The sequence below is a fragment of the Rhinatrema bivittatum genome, chromosome 1 (genome assembly GCF_901001135.1).
Source record: "Rhinatrema bivittatum chromosome 1, aRhiBiv1.1, whole genome shotgun sequence".
NCBI classification, from domain to species: Eukaryota; Metazoa; Chordata; class Amphibia; order Gymnophiona; family Rhinatrematidae; genus Rhinatrema; species Rhinatrema bivittatum.
Window position 1 is genome coordinate 46,906,636 of NC_042615.1, and position 12,735 is coordinate 46,919,370.

The 12,735-nt window shown below is 49.2% G+C and overlaps 1 protein-coding gene across 1 annotated transcript in view; it reads right to left on the reverse strand.

The window, feature by feature from the left end:
- Window positions 1-12,735, reverse strand: part of ZNF827 (zinc finger protein 827) — a 377,001-nt gene that overhangs the window by 77,420 nt on the left and 286,846 nt on the right.

Below are 12,735 nucleotides of genomic sequence, written 5' to 3' on the forward strand. Positions count from 1 at the left end.
GGGAATCTTCTGAAAGATATTTTTAAAGAACTGAATCCAGCTCAGAGTGCCAGCTGAGGATTTTGGGGGGGCTCTTTCTCTGTTCTTTATTAGGTGCTTCACGACGTATATTCAAATCACTTATGCGGAAGTCAGATTGTGCACTGGCATCGGCGCAATGGCTCAGTGATGGCACGGTGTACTGCCCTGCAGGAGATCAAGGTTCAAGACCCGAGCCTAGCTTTATTCCTTGGGCCATCGGGGGATGCTGTAGAGCTAGCACTGACAGCCGGAGGGGGGAGATCCTGGTCACTGCTCCAATAGTGACACCTAATGTGCACCATGCTCTTAAGTGAGCTGTGGTCTGTGGCCCCTGGCTGAAGAAGCCTGGGTGAGTCAGGGATGATTCTGATTGAGCTGGTAAACCCCACTGGAGCAGGAGAAAACTGCTGGGGTACAGGAAATACAATTAAACAACAATAAGGTCCTATACTTTATTCATTCAGTGCATGGCTTCATCTAAGATAAACAGCCTTGCTTAGAAACAATATTTCTGACTGCTGTGGGTTATTTTTTTAATACAATTCCTTCTTACACTAACAGTGCTCCCAATCCTAACCTATGGAGCATGGATTACAAAAGACGTAAAAGCAAAGCCCAACCCGCCCCCCACAAAAAAAAATATAAAAAGTAGGGTCATTTTCTTCCAGACCTGAGGGAAGAGATTTCACAACTTTTTGTGTGTGGCACTGCTGCCTAAAGCCATCGGCTCTGATCCCCAGCGCACATGGGGGAGGGTCATTTCTTAAAAGCTTTGCTCCGCTATAGAAGCCGCTGCAGGTTTGCGCTGGCCCTTCTTCCAGTGAAAACGCGGATATTTTCATTGAGAAATCAAAAGGCAATTTTTTCACACTACAGTCAGACTGAACAAAGCGTGTGACAACTCCATGCCAGAGTGGATACTGATCTAGCTAGCTGTATATATATATATCTTTGTCATGCGATAATTCTGCAAATGTGGAAATTCTGCCCAAAGCTGCAAAATTTCAGAACTGAGCAAGCTGCACAATGCTTTTCGGACACATTATCTGCTTGCTTGATTTTTTTCCAGTGGAATCTGTAAGATGAGCTCCTTCAAAACTGGCCAAATAAATCAACTTGTAAATTATCTGCACTTCTCTTGCTTAAAATGTAAACCTGATCCTGGATGGGGGGACTTTTAAGAACATTTTGTTCAAGAGCCAGAATGAGGAAACCCTTTGGAAAACAGGGCCATCCTGGAGAAAATACAAAGCTAAATTAGTTTAATTAACGTGCTCTTTGCTTTCAAAAGGGATTTCCATCTGTGTCTGTGGCAAAATGCCTCTGAAAATGAACTCCAAACCGCAATTAATTAAAAAGCAAGTAGTTCAAGAGTGCTAAGGCTTCTGTTTGAGTATTTCAGAGGAGGAGGAGGACACACTGGGCTTCAGCAGTGATACTGCTTCCGCTGTGCTATGCAACTGGCATTGAGTCCACTAGCAGCTGACGTTGATGCAGCTCAAAATATTATAACATCTGCTGCTTAGTTTGGTTTTTGCCTTTTTGGTCTTATTTCTAGCCCTCCTGTCTTTTTCATTAGAGGGATTTGAACTCTGGCTCTCCGCCTACTGCTTTAACCACTAAACTACTCTTCCACTCTAGGAGTAGCCTAGCGGTTAGAGGCGCGAGCTGAGGAACCAGGGTTCAAATTCCACTCCTGCTCTTCGTGACCTTTGCAAATCATGTCATCCTCCATTGCCTCAAACATGCAAATGCATGCAAAGCAGCTCATTGCACGAAAATAAAATAACGCAGCTTGCCTGCAGGATCGCAAGCTGCGTTATTTTCTGGAAAGTTAGCTACAACTCCTGAGCCGTGCAGGCAAGGGCTCGGCTTGATTAGATTCCCAGCACTGGGATTAGTTTATGTGCAGGTGCTTCCCAAGACATTAAACATTACACGTTCCTGAGGAATAAAACCAAAATCACAATGTAGAGCAGCAACTTAACAATTTCATTTGTTTTAATGGAATTATCTAAAACCTTTTGCTGCTATAGTTAATATAAAGTATTTATTTATAAAATTTGTTGCTGCTCAATCCACTGCTCTTGACAGTTTACAATACATAATAATAAACCATAAATAATTATCTAAAACCAAATGTAAAATATTAACTAACACAATTAATACTATAAAACAATAACACAAAAACAAGTAAAACATGGATGCCATCATCCTATATTTTCAGTTTTCCTGCATTAGCAGTCTCAAACACATTTTGATTGTTACGATCCGAGGCTTGGAGGCCTTCAGATCCTGTTACGTGCGCGACCTCCGTCAGCTGTTACAAACCGAGGGCTTGGAGGCCTTCGGCTATTGTTACGGGCATGGAGGCGCGGTAGTTTCTAAAGCAGGTGATGTGAGCCCTTGGGCCACGGCATGACTCAGGGAGGAGCCCCAAGATATACCGTGGGAGGTGAGCTGGTGCGAGCACGGGTAACGAAGAGCAGGACAAGGCTGAAGCGAAGACAAGGAGACAAGGTCTGCCTCTCTACCGGACCTGCCCGCTCCAGGATGTCCAACAACGCAATGTTGATCGATGAACAGTCCTCTGACCGTTCCAAGCCCTTTCTGACCTACTGCTGGGTAAGGCAAGAGGAGGCAGGCCGGACAGAGGATGAGGGCAGACGGAGTCCTTAGAACACAGAAGACTTTGGACGAAGACTCAGGTGAGGACACTGTAGAGGAAGACTCGGGCGAGGACACTGTAGACAAGGACTGAAGTGAGGACACTATAGACGAAGGCTGAAGCGAGGACACTGTAGACGAAGGCGAGTATCAAGGCACTGTAGACAAAGGTAAGGATCAAGACGCTGGGTCGAGACTGCAACGCAGCATGCCCTACACAGTCCACCCGTGGGACTGGTTGCGGACCAGGCTGGGCTCGTAGCAGACTCTAGGAAAGACAAAGGAAGTTGATACCGGAACATGACGAAAATACTAAAGAGGCCTGCACGGGGCGCGCCCTACACAGTCCACCCGCGGGACTGGTCGCAGACCACGCTGGTGCGGAGCAGAGACTTGACATGGACAGACGCAAATTGCAATAGGCTCCGAAGACCGGGACAAAACTGAAGCAGGATTCGATTCTCAAGGATTAACAACGGACTGAAGCAGAAGTCTTCTGGAGGGTTGCACTGCAGAGATGAGGATGGCCTACTACTGTGAGGTGCCCTACACAGCCCGCCTGTGGGTTGGTCGCGGACCACGACAACGGCATGCCAGGAAAGTGGACATCAAGGAACCAAGGCATGGAGGCAGAGGCGAGACAAAGGCATCAGGAAGGAAATCGTACATCAGGAGGTACTAACAAAGAACATCAGGAACAGGAGGACATCTGAAGAAATGGGCAAAGGACATCAAGAACCTGAAGACATATGGAGGCACGGACGATGGACATCAGGAACATGAAGATAACTGAAGACCTGGACGAAGGACATCAGGAATATGAAGACAACTGAAGACCTGGACGAAGGACATCAGGAACATGAAGACGAAGCTGTCAAAGCAGAAGAAGACCACGGAGGACCTGGACCGGTCAGAAGACACAGACGACTGTGGAACCCGATCCAAAGGCCCGGAGTGACTGAAGAAGAGGCCCTCTTATAGGGCAGAAGCAGGAAGTTGTCATCAGGTGGAGCCCGGGGCATGTCTGGCCGCGGGCCCTTTAAATGAAGAGAAGAGCATGCGCCGGCACCTAAGAGGAAGCAGGAAGAGGAAGCAGTACCATGGATAGCGGTAAGCTGCGCGTAGGAGCAGAGAGGTGCAGGCAGGCCTCAGGGTGGCCTCCAGCCCGCGAAATGGCGTCAGGACAGGGGCGGCTATCCCCTGCCGCTGGAAAAGGTCTTCGGCGGGGGCACCATGTGACGAAGAAGCCCGCTGACTGGCACGGCCTCCTGGCCGCTTGGGTGAGGCAGCGGCAGCAGTGGCTGCTTGGCAGGGCCGGCCCTGCTGAGCAGGGCAGGAACTGCTGTGGCCTCCGGGCCGCAGGGAACGGCGGCAGCGGCGGGCTGCCTCGATATTAAAGCAGGTAAGGTGGAGGGGCTGCCCTTGGCTCACCGCGGGTAGGCCCATAACATTGATGGATTGATGGGATAGGATTTCTTAAATATGACTAATCATTACCAGGCCGATGCATTATCGTGTGCTCAGATTAGCGCGTCCATAACCCAATGCAATAAGGGGATCAGTGCGTCCAAAACATGAGTCAAAACCAGCGCGCAAGCTAATAGCGCTTATCACATGTAAATGCCATGTTGATGAGGCTATTAGCTAGTACCCGCTATGTAAAAAAAAAAAATCAGAGTGTGCCCATCGCGCACATTTTAATCCTCAGAAATTGCTTTAAGAAACATAGAAACATGACAGCAGAAGAAAGATCATATGGCCCAGCTAGTCTGCCCATCCGTCCAATTTATCTAGCCTCACAATTCCCATCACTGCCTCAAAGATCCACGTGAGGAGGGCCAAGCAGAGCTTCTGGGCGGGAGCAGTAAACCATGCTGATCCAGACCTTTTCTAAATGCAACATTCACTTTTATTCACATAATCAACAACTTAATCGTGGATTGCTTACCTTAGCAGTATTCAGCTTACACATAGGATTGGAGGCTGTCTTCCTCTGGACAGTGTACATTCAATCCCTTCTGGTTTGGTCAGAACTATTTTACAGCAGCTGCCTCTCTTGGAGACATAGAGACCTCCTGACCTTATCTGGGCTTACACTCTTATCCTTCCCCAGCTGGTCCCGCCCTCTGGACTCTCCCCTGCCCCACAGGTCTCCCTCTGCAGGATTTAAGGTGGACCATGCATCCAGCCTAGTCCTGCACAGGTTTAAAGGGGAAAAACAGGGGAACTCTGTCACATACCTCCCCCGCCCCAGCTTGGACCCATCAAGCCCAGCATCCTGTTTCCAATAGTGGCCAATCCAGGCTACAAGAACCTGGCAAGTACCCCAAAACTAAGTCTATCCCATGCCACTGATGCCAGCAATAGCAGTGGCTATTTTCTAAGTCAACTTGATTAATAGCAGGTAATGGACTTCTCCCCCAAGAACTTATCCAAACCTTTTTTAAACCCAGCTACACTAACTGCACTAACCACATCCTCTAGCAACAAATTGAGTTGAGTGAAAAAGAACTTTCCTGATTAGTTTTAAATGTGCTACATGCTAACTTCGTGGAGTGCCCCCTAGTCCTTCTATTATCTGAAAGAGTAAAAAACCGATTCACATTTATCCGTTCTAGACCTCTCATGAATTTAAACATCTCTATCACACCCCCCCTCAGCCATCTCTTCTCCAAGCTGAACAGTCCTAACATCTTTAGTCTTTCCTCATAGGGGAGCTGTTCCATCCCCTTTATCATTTTGGTTGCCCTTCTCTGTACCTTCTCCATCACAACTATATCTTTTTTGAGATGCGGTGACCAGAACTGTATACAGTATTCAAGGTACGGTTTTCCCTCTGGATCCCATCCAGTGAAGTACCACACATCCTATTCCCATTCATCTGGCCTCCCACCAGCTAGACTTGGGGTCAGGAATCTAGGGTCAGATTCATTCCCACACATTAGTGTTACCTTAAACAAGTACCACCTACTGCAGCCTTCACCCAGTGTACACCCACAGTCCTTTACCTGAGTCCATGTGTACCTCTGGGTTCCACTTCCACCCTAGCGGGACTCCTTGGACTGACTGTGGGCCGTGTGGTGATTACTCTTCACTGATCTTTGTGTTGACTGTACCTCTTCTGCACCGTCATGATCATCACCCTCTGACTCCACTGCGGCTGTTGCTGACTCCTTGTCAGTGCCATAAATTGGCTCCTCTGCAGCCCCTCACGCTGGGGTCTCCATGGCATCTGTGGCCCTTCCACCTCACTCCTTGGCAGTACCTAAGGCTCCGTCCTGCTGCCTTCCACAGGCCCATCGGTGCTGCATCCAGGAGGCCATTCAGTATTGCCCTTTCTGGGCACTCTGTGATCCCTGTCTCAGGGTTCTCTGCAGCCCCTGTTTCTGGGCTTTCGCCAGTTTTTGAGCACCCTACAGCGCCTCCCTCTGGGTTTTCTATAGTGCCGTCCTCAGGTCTCCCTACAGTGCCTCCATCCTCTGCATTGCTTCCAATAGGCCAGTCAGTGCTGCACCCCGAAACCCATTTCGAATTGCCCCTTTCTAGGTAGTGAGTATTGCCTTCTCCAGGCCCGGCTATGAAGCTCCACCATGAGCTTTCTATTTTTTTCCGAGTCAGTCACTGCAGGATCATTCCTCTGAGATTCCTACTGCTTTCACTCCTTTCTGGTTTGGTCAGAATAGTTTTATAGGAGCTGCCTCTCCTGGGGATGTAGGAGCCTCAGGATCCCAGCTGGGCTCACAAATGTTGAACTGGACCAATGATTAAATGTAAGGCAAACGAAGGCTACTCCTGCTTTGGCTGGTAGAGACTGATCATCTAGTTGCTGATCTTCTGCACATCTCAAAAATCTAAGACTTTTTACTTGCAAAATACTAAAAATAATCCCAAAAGAAATATTGCAATTGGGCAGAATGTTGGATTGGACCAATGATTAAATATAAGGCAAATGAAGACCGTTCCTGCTTTGGCCGGTAGTGCCTATTATGAAGGTTTAGACGTTATCGCCTGAAGTGTGTGTGTATGAGGATTGTGTTTGATATTTAACTTTGTACCATGTAGAGGTTGGGTCAGCTTCTGTTCATTTAGAGATTCATTTAAACATTCAATTTGACCCAGGATGCCTAAACTTTTCCATAAATTGTACAGTTTGTAAGATTTAAGATTCTCTGCTATGCAAAACATAGATGCACCCTGGCTTGACGGTAATCAAGACTTTTTGGCTTCAAGAAGAGTAAAGATGATTTTTTTAATTACAAACAGGTGCTCTAAAGGGTCTTAATCCAAACTTTGATTTATTATTTTAACATTATTTCTAGCAGAAAGAAAAAGTATTTGTCTTTGGAGATTATTAAAAGAAGATGGACTTTATATATACATATTTTTAAATATCTAAGACATTTCAAAAGGAACAGGGTAAATACATTTCGTAATTCTTGATACCAAGAATTCCAAAATGTTTCAGTTGGATAGATAGACTTTTAGGGTTTTCATGTATATTCCCAATCTGGTATTAATCTCATTTTAGCAACTCACTTCATACAAATTCTCAACATACACTACATGGAAATAAAGGTCAATAAGCAAAAAAATAAAAGATGATACTTTTTTAGTGGAATAACTTAAATATTCATGTATTGATAACAGTGCTAATGCCAGTTTTAATCCTGCAATTAAAAGATGCAAGGTGAATTTCAGGGGATTCGCGGCTCGCATGCGCCCACCGTATTTTAAAAGCCCCCCAGGTATGCATGTATCTCCCGCTGCGCGCACATCCCGTTCCGACTCAAAAAAGAGCATGGTCTGGGCGGGGCCTGGGCGTTCTGGGGCGGGGCTAAGAGATGTGCGCACAAATACTTATTCTCCTGGGCACGCCCAGGTCTAGTGCCGCGTAAGTTGACTTCTGCTATGGAGGAGGTGTAAGTTTATAAAAAAAAAAAGTAGCCACATCTGAGGGGTTTTAAGGGTCTGGGCTAACTTGGGGGAGTGAAAGCTGTTAAACTAGAGGAGTCTGGAGGACCTAGAACTTAATGGGCGAACTGGTGGAAGAACTGGTGAAACTGGCAATGGCGTGGGTGCACGCCCCTTTTTAAAATCCCCCAACTTAAATGGTAGAAGCGTGATTTGTGCGCCCATGCACGCACCCACTTAAAATTAGGGGCACATGTGCGCTTGGCCAGGCTATTTTGTAACATGCATGCATAAAATGGTCACGTACCTGGGTATGTGCCAACATACATGCGCCAATGTGTGCCCCCCTCGCCAGTTTGAAAGTTACAGGCTTAGAATTTTGGTTTTTGTTCAGGGGAATAACAGCACCATTGGAAGTGTCATGAATTTGGTTTTTTTTTCTCTCAAGTTTGTAATAAAGGTTTTTTCACAATTAGCTTTTCTTTCCTTCTTTTTTTGGGCCTGTGATTAAAAGATGGGTTAACACACTGATTTTCTAGGGGACGTCGACAGATCTGTTTATACTACAAATGATCAGTTTGATAGATGATTCACGTTGACTCCAATTTATCAGTAACTCTCTGGCTTAGCTAGGGCTTCAGTAGAAACAAGTCCGAACACGTTTAGGTTTTGGGATACTGGACAAGATTCTCTAGAACACTTCGCCACAGCAAGTGCTTCTGAAGGCTCAAGGGGTCGAATAAGAGCCGCCTTAAGTAGGTGGGTGAAAAATCCTTTGCAGGTCCACTGGCGTGCAGGGCGGAGGGCGTTAATGGAGCACCACTGGTGGCCCCTCCTCCTGTGCACCCTAAGTATCTTTTTGGGAGCCAGGGCAAATATGTTTTTGAACCCCATGCATATCTATCCCCTTGCATGAGAGTTACTATTCTGCAAACCCCAAATATCTGGCCCCTGCCCCACCTCAAGCCCAAAAACAGCCAGAGTAGAAGGAGACCAATACTGAAGGTAGAATTGATTTTCTTAATTTATTGCTCGTGTCACTATGAATTTTGGAGTCCTTCCATTTTATTTTGTTTACTGTGCATTACAGCAACTCTGGTGCCTTCTTTCAAAGCCCTTATACATGTATAATGAATGTTTTGTTTGTCAGTCCAGAAGAAACCAGTTCCTTTCAGCCAAGGGATATTAGCACTGTACCTTATCCTTTCAATTTGCAGTATTACCTTTTAAAGCTGCAGAGGATGTTTGGTGGTGCAGTGCGGTCATTTGCACTGTTTATAGCCAGTATTTCAAACATAAGATGAGAATGACTGCTAAAAGAATGACCTAGGGCATCGCAAAAGGAAGGAAACTGGGGAGACTAGAGGGGGCTTATGGGCCTTACCTGCTTAATATTCTATGATTCCCTTCTCTATCCACAGTCGATAGCTGAAAGGCTGGTTCCCCCACCCCACATCTTCTAGTATGGCAGTGTTTCAGAACCTTTTCAAATCCAAGACTGAGCATGCCCAGCCTGCTGCTACCTGCGCGTCCACGCGAGGTCCCCCTTCAGTCTCGCAATATAGCAAAAGATACGAGCGAGAAAAATAACACAACAAACCGAAGGTGAACCCAACATCGTGGGGAGGCGGGCGGCTCTGCAAATTTCAGCGACAGGGACCACATGCAGATGGACCACTGATGCCGCATAGCCCGCACAGAGTGAGCTTTCACCCTGCCAGCCAGTTGAAGGCCTGCCTGCTCGTAGCAGAAGGCAATGCAATCTGCTAGTCAGTTTGACAAGGTTTGCTTCCCCACTGCTGCTCCCAGTCTATTGGGATCAAATGACATGAAGAACTGGGTGGACTCCTATGGGCCACTGTACAATCCAAACAGAAAATGAGTGCCCGCTTGCAGTCCAGAGTGTGGAGAGCACATTCCCCCGGGTGGGAATGAGGCCTTGGGAAGAAGGTGGGAAGGATGATGGACTTGTTGATGTGGAAAGCAGTCACCACCTTAGGTAGAAATTTAGGATGCATATGCAGCACCACCCGATCATGGAAGAACTTCGTGTAGGGAGCATATGTAACCAGGGCCTGGATCTCACTGACCCTGCGAGCAGAAGTGATCGCCACCAGGAACATAACTTTCCAGGTTAGGAAATTCAGATCACAGGACTTAAGAGGCTCGAATGGATGCTGCATTAGCTTCGGCAGGACAACGTTGAAATCCCACGGGGTAGCTGGAGGCCGAAGCGAGGCCCTTAGCTGAATGAGGCCTCGCATGAAGTGTCCGACAAGAGGCTGGACCAAAACGGGCGCACTAGCAACACTCTGGTGGTAGGCGCTGAGTGCGCTGAGGTGCATGCGGACCGAGCTGGTTTGAAGGCTAGACTCAGACAGATGCCAGAGGCAATCCAGCAGGCAGGGGAGCGGACAGAAGGAAGGGTCCATCAGTGACCACTGCACCAGGTGGAGCATCGCTTCCACTTCGAGCTGTAAGACATCCAGGTGGAAGGTTTCCAGGACTCAATCAAGACCCTGGACACACCATCCGAGAGCTGCAAAGGCTGAAGGATCATGTGCTCTACATCCACGCCGTGAGGGCCAGGGCCCAGAGGTTTGGGTGGTGCAAGGTGCCCTGGTTCTTCGATATGAGGTCAGGAGCTGTCCCCAGTGGGACAGGCGCACTCACTGACAGGTCCTGGAGAAGAGGGAACCACAACTGCCTTGGCCACTAGGTTCATGGTCCCCCCGTCCTCTTGCAGTTTCATCAGAGTTCTCGAGAGGAGCGGAATAGGGGGGTATGCTTACAGGAGACCCTGGCCCAGTGAAGGGAGAAGGCATTGCAGGAATCAGGGAGCAGAAATTGCTCACCTTGTGATTGCGGGAAGAAGCGAACAAGTCCATGTCTGCGTACCCCAGCAGCACAAGTCGGCCACCACCGCAGGGGTCAGGGACCACTCGTGTGGATGGAAGGACCGACTGAGACAGTCCGCCAGTGTGTTTAGGTGACCCGGCAGATAGGTAGCCCATAGATACTTCTCTCTGGAAAGGGCCCAATCCCAGAACTGCATTGCCTCCAGGCAGAGGAGGAAGGAGCCCATACCTCCCTGCTTGTTGATGTACCACATCGCCATCTGGTTGTCCGTTCTGATGAGAATGACCTTGGAGGACAGCCTGTCCTGGAAGGACCACAAGACGTACTGGGTCACCCGAAGCTCCAGAAAGTTTATCTGGCAGCGAGCTTCGGCCAAAGTCCAGAGGCCTTGAGTATGCAGGCCGACCATGTGAACCCCCCACCCCTGAGGTGAGGCATCAGTGGTGAGGGTCATTTGGGGCGGAGCGGGCTGAAACGGGAGCCCGGTTTGCAAATTGGGGAGGGCTTCCCACCAGGTCAGGGAGAGACGGAGGGGGGTCCGTGACCGTAACCAGTGCCTCCGGATCCTGGGATGCTTGCCGCCACTGGGACCACAAGGCCACTGAGGGTTCCTCATGCAAAAGCGGGCAAAGGGGGTCACATGGACGGAGGCCGCCATGTGGCCCAGCAAGGGGAGCAGTAGGCGGGCTGGCACCCTCTTGCTGTTGCGAATGAGGGTGGCCAACAAGGAGAGGGCAGGAAAGCCTTTGCTCATGCCGTGTCCAACCTGGCACCTATGAAGTCTAGCTGTGGAGATGGACAGAGATGCGACTTGGAGAGGTTTATGACAAACCCCAACGTCTGCAATGTCTCAACCGTCAAGGCCAGTGCCTGCAAGGCCCCGGAGTGGGAGTCGCTCCAGATTAGCCAATCGTCCAGGTTTGGAAAGACATGGACTAAGCGACACGTGAGGTAGGCAGCCACTTCTGCCAAGCATTTGGTGAAGACGTGTGGGGTTGATGCCAGCCCAAAGGGCAGCACTTTGTACTGAAAATGTGCTGTCGCCATCAGGAAGCGGAGGTACTTCCTGTGGTTGGGGACAATCGCAATATGGGCGTAAGCCTCCTTTAAGTCGAGGGAGCAAAGCCAGTCTCCTCTTCGAAAGAGTGGGATCAGCGTGCCCAGAGAGACCATTTTGAATTTTTATCTTACAAGAAACCTGTTTATCACCCTGAGGTCGAGGATGGGGCGCAAGCTGCTGTTGCTCTTTGGAATGAGGAATTACCTTGAATAGAAGCTGTGACCCCACTGTTCCCAAGGGACTGGTTCTACTGTGCCCGCTGCTAGGAGGGCAGAAAGTTCTGACTGAAGGACGAGCTGATGGGCGGGCGAACCCTAGGATGGACATGGGGGAGCGGTCTCTGGGAGCCTGCTGAAGATCAGGCGCTAGCTCTAGTGGACAATGGAGAGGACCCAATGGTCTGAAGTGATCGCTGCAAGGGATACCTGCTGCTGCTGAGGAAGGCCCTCCAAAGTTTTGGACTTGTTTCCACAGATTGTGGTTATATTGGGTCATATACAGCTGGTAGGCTGCAATGTGGGCCACCAACATGGCATCCTGGAACATTTTCCTTCCTATGCCATTGAGTTCCCTATGCTCACGCCCTGGAGGGGCGGAAGCATATATCCAGGAACATCTAGTTTTCTTCAGGGCAGACTCCACAACCGCCGACTGGTGGAAGAGGTGCCGCCGTTCAAAGCCCACGGCCTGCTGCACCACATAGGTGGCATCAGCCTTCCAGTTGACCGGGGACACTGACATCAAATGTTCCCACATACGGAGGAGGAGCTCCTTAAAGATGTTGTGGACAGAGACTGCCACGATTTCCTTGGGAGCATCGATGAACTGGAGGACCTCCAGCATTTTATAATGGGCATCCTCCTCCGACAGGAGCTGGAAGGGGATGGCCTCCCCCATTGCCCTTACAAAGCTTGCAAACAACATGTCTTCGGGCGGAGACCAACACCGCTCCTCCGGCGGGGAAGGCTCTGAGAGGGAGTTGTAGGAGAGCTCCAAGGATGAGTCCGAAGAGTTCTCTTCCCACGGGTCATAAGGACCCTCCTCCTCGCTGGGGCTCGGGCACCGAGGGTGTGGGCCATGAGGGGCAGTAGGCCTGGGCTCCAAGGGCACCGATGGCTGTGTTGGCTCCGATGGCATCAATGGAACCTCTGACATCAAGGGGGGCTTCGGCCGTGGTAAGCTGGGGGAAACTGTCAGCGGCTTGGGGAACCTCGGCA